The following is an 8,396-nucleotide window of genomic DNA, read 5'->3' as shown; positions in this document are numbered from 1 at the left end:
ACTTAATTTTGTTTTTACGCAAGTTGTCTTTGTCTGATATTAAAATTTGTTTGATGAACTAAAACATTTAAGCATGACAAAAAACACAAGAGAACAAATACTTTTTCATAGCTCTATTGGGAAAGAGAAGATTGTAAGCTGGAACAGGTGGCTCTGTTCCAAAACTTTAAAGTGTGGCTATTTACCGATGAAGCATCATTAGGGACAATCTTGAAATGTTTCCTCTGTTCGATAACATTTTTTTGGATTTATTTGCTTTTGGTCAATTAACCACTTGTCATCTGTCTATCTCTTTTGCTCTTTCCAGACCCAGCCGAAATTTGGTTGTGGGCTCAACATGGAATCCGATCCACAGGTTGCCTCCAATCTACAGACATTTTCCAGCATGCCACCAATCAACACTTTACTCCCTCCCTGCTGTGAGGCAAATGTGGTGAGATGGGGAGATGGAATGCATGAAAGGGAAAAAAGCAAGGGGTGGGGAAGGGATATGGTAGCGAGAAACAGAAATAGGGACAGAGTACAGAAAGCAAAAAGGCAGCTTGTTGTTGAGCATCCCTATTTTACCCCAGAAGTGAGGCGCCCCGTCGTCTCCTGCTCTTGATGCGTAAAAAGATCCATGCTGCAGCCAAGGCCTGACATATACGGGCGCACACTCAGAGGTACCGTTAAACTTTTGATATCACACAAATTCCTCACAAGCCACCAAGGCTGCACTCATATTTAAATAGAAGTATGAACTTTAAGGGGAACTCTAGTATGAAATGTTCCCAGGCCTTTGCTAATATTTATAAATAATACACTTGCACTGAATATGAAAGAATCAGTCAAATCACACAGCTGCAGATATTAATCTTTCTTTTTTCCCCAATAAGACCTTCTGTACTTTCATATATTTCTGCAATTTATCATAGCGTGGCCTTGCTGCCTAACCCCTTGCCTCACAAGCGTGTTATTGATCCAAGCTATAGCAATGATAAATGCAATCTTTTACCCAATGACTAGATTTTTACAAATGAGAGTATAAATCGCTTTGCACACATTGCCTTTATATGCAACTCAAATCTGGAGCCCTCACGCGTATACCATTTAGTTCCATTGTAAATTAACTTTGATACACATTTAATTCAAACTGATTCAGGTTTGATGCAGGAGCAGCAGCAGAAATGGAAATTGTGAAGCTCATTACTAATCGAAGTGTGATGCAAGTGAAAACAAAGAAGGAACTCAAGGTATGATGGGATTTCTCATCAAAAAGGCTGATTAGACTGATTAGTGACAGCTCTGGGGGTAAATGTAATGGGTTTTATTTTTCAACAGTAATAACATCATACAATGAAGAACACGCTGTGTAATCAAGCTCTGCTAGCGAAATGCAGTGCCAGGCAAAAATATTGATACACCTTGAATGTTATCACCACTTGTCACTTTTCCGACACATACTTCAAGGTATTTTACTGGGATTTAATGTGACAAACCAACAGAAAAGTTGTGCATAATTGTGAAATTGAAATAAATGATGTGTGATTTTTCAAGAATTTACAAATAAAGGTTAGAAAACAATCTCCCAACTATATCATGGAACTGTTAAACCCATCAACTGCAAACCTACCAAGGCATGGCCGCCCACCGAAAATGACAGGCTGGAATAGTAGTTCATTGATCACAGAGCCAATAAAGAGGCCCAAGGTAACTCTGGAGAAGCTACAGAGATGCACAGCTCAGGTGGAAAAATCTGTTGTCAGGACAACCATGAGTCATATACAAATCTGTTGTTGAAAGAAAGCATTCAGAGGTCCAGATTGCAGTTTGTAGCAAACCATGTAGGGAACACATAAAACATTTAGAAGGTGCTCCGGTCTGATTAGACTAAAATGGAACAGCCATGCAAAATGCCATGGGGTAAAGAAAACACTTTACATCACCCTGAACACACGATCCCCAGATTAGAGGAGATTTGCATTGTAACAGCTTGACATAGTTTCAATACATGCTATGGTTCATAGTTTCAAATGACTTTTTCTGGTCAAAAAAATACCCCACCAACAATATTACCGTCATCTAATATATGTTTAGAAAAATGGACAGGTTGCTGATTCGATGGAAAACACGGTCTATCTATCATAAAATACTTTGTAATTCGTAGTTGTTACCAATTGGTGAATGAAAAATTCAAGTAGATTTAATACTTTTACAAGGTACTGCACCTATATTGCAACAAACTGCCTGTAAGTGGATGTGGGCAATTTTTATTTAGCTGTGACAAATTGTAGAAATGAAATAAGACACACAATTAGTTACCGTAGCAGACAGGTGGGAAAAATTGACTTGCTGAGGTAGCATTAAGTGAAAAGGTAGACACATAAAGAGTCAAAGAGGGGGAGGTGGCAAAACTGGCTCATGCAAATGCAGTGTGAGGAGGGATATCTCAGGAGACATGGAAAAGGTGGTGAAAACAGCAGATATTCTGTGGACTGTTTTGCCTCCAGGTCGAGAACAGCGATGGTGACAGTAGAGAAGCCCAAATACATTTGGTGATTTCACAGAGCGCCGCAGCCTGAGCAAAACAATGCTGAAGCAATCAGAGGTAATTGCTTGCTAATGGCTCCTCTTTCCTCTTGGCTTTTCTAATTGGCTGAAGCGCCATCTGCCCGCACGTGCATGCTTCAGTACTTCATGCGTACACAAACAGGCCAACAAATGACACAAAGGTCTGGCAAATGAAGAAATAATATCTTATAAATCTGACAGGTGGAGCATGAAAGATTTTTTCCCGGTAATTAGTGACCCAGGGGGAGCATTTAAAGTTTATGCTGCTGTTGGAACCTTCAGCAGGTTTGCATTGATTTTTGCCTGTACAGCAGTGTATTAAATAACATTTCCTTTAATAAATGGAACCTGGTGAGGAAGTGAGAAGTGATTTTGCAACTCCAACTACCATCATGGATGATGCTCTTGAAACAGCCGCTGATGAATCCCCCTCCATAATCATATGCTCCTTTTTTGCCTTAGTTCTCTCCTCACTGACACCTTCACAGTCACAGGGAGAGCCTGTCACTCCCGTCCTCTCTGCAGTTCCACTACCATGCATCAGGCTTCTCCTTCCTTTGTTACCACTCGGCAGGAAATCTTTTTTGGCTGTGCAGTGCAAACCATCCCTGCAAGGCACAGGCACAGGTGAAATGCGTACAGCTGGGAAAGTGTTTTAGTAAGCAGCAGTTGCCACGGAAACCACCTTTACCCAGGTTCTCCCTTCTTGTTTGCTATCCTTGCAGGATCTTGCCTAATTGACAGATGCAGAAACACCGTGGACAAAGACGCTCCTGGAAATCACTACATTCCCTATCCACCTGCTTGTTTACACTCTGGCTCTGCTTACTCCTTGTCCTGTTTACTGAGACATTATTCCACACTGCCATGTGGTTATTTTTCCTGTGTGGTGATGACATCATGTTTTTTTAGAATACAGGCTCCTTACAAAATTACTCATACCCCTTTTTCACTTTTTATGACGTTTGAGCTGCAAATGTCAATGTCTTTTATTCATAGACAAGCTGGTTGCATGAAAAGATCAGCAGGATTCAGTCTTTACACCTATTAGTCAATTAATCTCATGCTCTTACTTCCTTGCTTCTACCAGGACATACCTCTTGTCTTCTCTGGATAAATCTCCAGAAGTGTCATCCTACTCACTTGTCATGCCAACATTGCCCTACTCAATCACATCATTGCTGATCTCCACTAGCAACTTCCACTGATTCTTTGTCTCTGCTCTTACTTCCACAGTTAACCTGCCTTTGTGCTCTCCCCCAAGCTCCTCTTAATGCAATAGCACACCACCAGATAGCTCATGGGTCACCAATCATCACCACTTACCCTTATGTCCACAATTTTAGCCACCTTGGAAACATTAGCACCTATTCAGTCTTCAGATGTTTCCACACATTAAATGAAATACTCAAAATACCATCCTGCTTACCCTTTTTCAGATCATAGATGGATTTGACATCCTGTCATTTCTTGACCCACAAATGACCACCTTTAGAGGGAATGTAGAAGGAATGCTACGGTTTAAATAGCAGTCAATTAAACTTCTGTGCTACTTAGTGCAATAAAAGCTTGAACCACAAATCTGTTGGTCAAATATCACACCAGAAAAGGCAAACAAATACATGAGTTGGATGCTGATCAGTAATTATCAAATTTATATAGAAAACCATTAAAGGAAAGTGTCCTTCAGTGGAGATAGGCTAAAGTAACAGGTTTTTAGTTCTAATACAGAGATTAGTTCCCACCCTTTACATTTCCATCTCCACAACATAGACAGTAACTAATCACCTGGTTAAGAGAACAGGATGGAGGAAATCTAAGCAGGGTTTTTACTTTCTGGACCTGAATTGTCCACCTCTGCCTAATACTTCATCGTTTTTTATTGTTATGTTGAAAATCAGTCGACAGAAGCAACAACATATTATTGTTTACATTGTCTGCCATTACATACAAGCCCCTCACACATCACGAAACTCATGTTTACTTATTTCATGCCTTTATTGCCCCAAGCATTTCAGATTTTCAAACTTTAGAGTCTACTGTCCCACAAAAGAGGTCATTTCACAAAGAGTAGGTAACTGGATGTTTGAATCCTGAACTACAGCTCTGATCTCTGGGTTCCGGCAGGATATATATAAATTCAAAATTAATCAAAAGTTATGGTTTTCAGAGTAATTTTTCCTTTTGGGTTGAGTCAAACCTTCAAAAACATGACTGGTGTTGGCATCACTATGCTGTGGGGACACGTCTCTTTGGCAGAGATAGAGAAGCTGGGAATAAAGATGGACCTATGATACAAAGATAGCTTTCCTGAGACTACTTTGTTAGTTTCATTAAAATATTGCATGTGTGGCAAACGTTTGGACACCAGTGGTTTTTATTTAGGAATACTTGTGTTTATGTGTTCCTATCCAAATACAGTTTTCACAAATAAGCTTCATCATTATACAGTACTTTGAGTTGATGTATCACACATAATGCCAATGAAATACGCAGATGTTTGTGAATGTAACATGACAAAATGTTACCTAGTCCCAGGGCAATTAAACGTTTTTACAGGTCCTCTAGGTAGAAGGCATTGTGTTTCAGTCATCTCTTTCATACAACAGTAGTTTAAATGTTGTTGTTAAGCCATTACACCAGTGTGAAACAAAGGTGTTTATAAAACGTAAAGGTACTAACTTGGCAAGCCAAGGACAGCTGTACCTGACAAAGAGAGTAAAAAACAACACACTGTCCACACTCATCATGCATAATAAATTGTGTTTTGTTTCATTGCTCTGCTGCTCCTGCAGTGACTGAACTGGCTGCGGGTCTGTCTGTTTGAACGCACGCCTTCGACTTTCTTTTTAAACACTGCCTCTCCAGCCTTTGAGTCCATCGCCACAAACACCACATTCATCTGAGCTGACGCAAAAACGGGCAAGATAACCAAATTTGAATTACTTCATATTTGTCAGCTCAGTAAAAACAAAGTCTTCAAATGCCAGCTTGAAGAAACGTTTGTGAGAGCTCAGAATAAAGATGGTGCAAATTTCATTTGGAAAATAAAAGTCTTTTTAGGTACAATCTGTCCGAGCCTGCTGGACATTGTTTCAACCCAGGGCCATTTCAAGTCTGCTTTAATTATTCAGGTGTCTGATGCAATGAATTTTTCCTACCATACTTTGAGTGAGTTTCAGTATTTCTATTGGTTTTAGATTAAAATACCTTTTATTGTATTTTTTGTGTTTAATGGTCTTTGTAATTCAGTTTTGTATGAGCATCACGTTGTTAGATTATTGTGGAGAGTGATCAGATTTAATTCAATTCAGTTTATTTATATATAACCGATTCTGGCTTTAAGGAGAGGGGATTCCAAATCCTTTGGAATCTAAGGGCTCGAGGATTCAGATCAGATAAGGCATTCTCCAGGACTGCTCTTAGAAAACGCAGAGAACAGAAACACTTGAGATATTTCAAAGGGAACACAGAGACTGAATGTTTGACTTGATTCTACCAGTAAAGGTTGACAGTCAGGCGTGGAGTAATCGTCACGCAGGTCCTTATAAACCTGGGCAGCAGATGAGATCACTCTAAGGAGTAACATCAACCAGCTGCCTTGGACACACCCACTGCTCCAAACTATGACAGGCTCAGTGGCCATTTGGCAACAATACCTGTTGATAATACATAATTGGAGAGTAATAGGAGAGTGGAAAATAATGGGGATAAGTGATCAGCATTTCCTCCAGCAGTCTAAGATGAGATAGCTCAGAATAAACTTACCACTCTAACTATATGCTTTATCAAAAAGTACAGTTTTAAGCTTGGTCTTATTGAAAATAAAGTTGAGTATCATTAGCATTACAATAAAATTTATTTACTGCTGTCTGATAATTTTACCTATTAGAAGCATATATATAGTAAAGACAGTTGTCCAAGATCTGAACTGTGTGCTACCCCACAAGTAACCCTGGAGTTTGAAGATGATTCAACATTTACATGAACTGGAATCTGTCAGACAAATAAGATTCAAACCAGCCTAGTCCTGCTGTCCCCCTGATCCCTACAGCTCGTATTGTGATCAACTGTATCTAATGCAGCACTAAGATCTAACAGAACCAGTATAGACACAAGTCCATTGTCTGAGGTCAGGAGAATATCATTAGTGACTTTCACCATTGCTGTTTCAGTGTTATGATGAGCTCTGAAACCTGACTGAAAATCTTCAAACAGATCATTATTGTATACATGCTCACACACTTGATTAGCTTTTTTTTCAAGAATTTTAGGTAACAAAGGAAGATTAGATATCGACCTGTTATTCATTAAGGCAACTTGAGCAAGAAAAGGTGTTGTTAGTAAATATTATTAGAGTAAACTCAAAAGCCAGTGGTACATATCCATTAACTAAGGATAGATTAATCATATTGAAAATGGGAACAATAATCAAAAGAACACTGCCTTAAAAAATTGATTGGGATTGGGTCTAACATATAAGTTAAAGGTCTAGATGAAGCTAAGATTGATGAAAAGTCAGAAAGCTCAACTGGATCAAAACAGTCCAAACTTACTGAAGACCTATTTCCGATGTTTGGAAAGATGCTAAAAAAATTATTTATAACAGAATCAGTTGTATTTACAAAGCCCATTAAGTCATCACTGCTGAGGAAATTGATGGCTTGACAGAGATATGACTCTGTGTAAGTTTTTTAACTGTACTAAAACGTAAGTTATCTTTGTTCTTTCTAGTAACAATGAGTAAGAATCTATTTTTGCATGCCCAAAAGGTTTTTTTCTTAACAATAGAGCTCAAAGAGGAGAGGTACTGGAAGTACCCAAGAGCGTTCAGTAATTGACACAACAGTGCAGAGTTTGTACAACATTGCCAGTAAGTGGTTGTAGGCATTTTGCATGCACAAAGGGGAGTCCAAAAAAAAACATCATGAAAAGACTGAAACTGCAGGGATAAACAACAAAAGAAAGGTCCTGTTCGGGTCATCTGGAAAATCGCTTGTCTGAGGAACTAAAGGTTAGCACTACGATAAGTTCTGTGTCAGGTCAACAGTAAAACATCCTGAGTATATCCATGTGTGGGCTCTCAGAAGTATTTTACACAATGTCACAATACAAAAGGGATTCACAGAGTTTTACATTTACAGAGTTTAAATTTCGGACCCATTACCAGGAAACTACCTAGAATTTAACTCAATAGAGAATCTGTTGTCAATTTCCAAAAAGCAGGGGATAAACAGAAGTAAATAAATTGTGAGTAACTCAAAGCACTAATAGGGCAAAGAATGGCTATTGACTCTTTACATATATGATGTATTTGGTGATAAAAAAATGTTAAAACATATAAAATGTCAAATAGTTTAAATGTAATTGTAAGCACTGCATCACAAGTTACATCCTACTATTCAAAGCTTCCAAGGACATATTAAGTTTTCTTCATGTGGTAAATATTCAGACGAAGTATTTGTTGCATTGTCTACGTCCAAGAATCTGGCATAACATTATGACAACCTGACTAATAATGTGTTATTCCTCCTTTTGGTGCTAAAGCAGTCCTGACCCATTGAGGCACGGACTCCACTAGAGCCCAAAGATGTGTTGTGGTATCTGGCACCAAGATGTTAGCATCAGATCATTAAGTACTATAGGCTGTGAGATGGAGGCAGCATGCATAAAACGTATTTGTCCAGCACAACCTACAGTTGCTCGATTGGACTGAGACCTGGGAAATCTATACTTTTTAGCAGGGTGCATAATCGTGCTGAAAGACACATCAGGGAACACGGTTTTTATAATAATAATAATATGTACATCTGCAGCATCACTTTGGTCAGCCACACATATCAAAC

The 8,396-nt window shown here is 38.9% G+C and overlaps 1 long non-coding RNA gene across 1 annotated transcript in view; it reads left to right on the top strand.

Annotated features, from left to right (window-relative positions):
- The window catches only part of LOC124878963, a 77,914-nt gene that overhangs the window by 65,652 nt on the left and 3,866 nt on the right, over positions 1-8,396 (top strand). Inside the window, exon 3 of the long non-coding RNA XR_007040914.1 lies at positions 308-433. This is a non-coding gene — a long non-coding RNA (uncharacterized LOC124878963). The remainder of the gene's footprint in view (positions 1-307; positions 434-8,396) is intronic.

This window comes from Girardinichthys multiradiatus, chromosome 13 (genome assembly GCF_021462225.1).
Source record: "Girardinichthys multiradiatus isolate DD_20200921_A chromosome 13, DD_fGirMul_XY1, whole genome shotgun sequence".
NCBI lineage: Eukaryota > Metazoa > Chordata > Actinopteri > Cyprinodontiformes > Goodeidae > Girardinichthys > Girardinichthys multiradiatus.
Note: the sequence above shows the minus strand (reverse complement) of the source record. Positions and strands in the feature narration are given on the sequence as shown.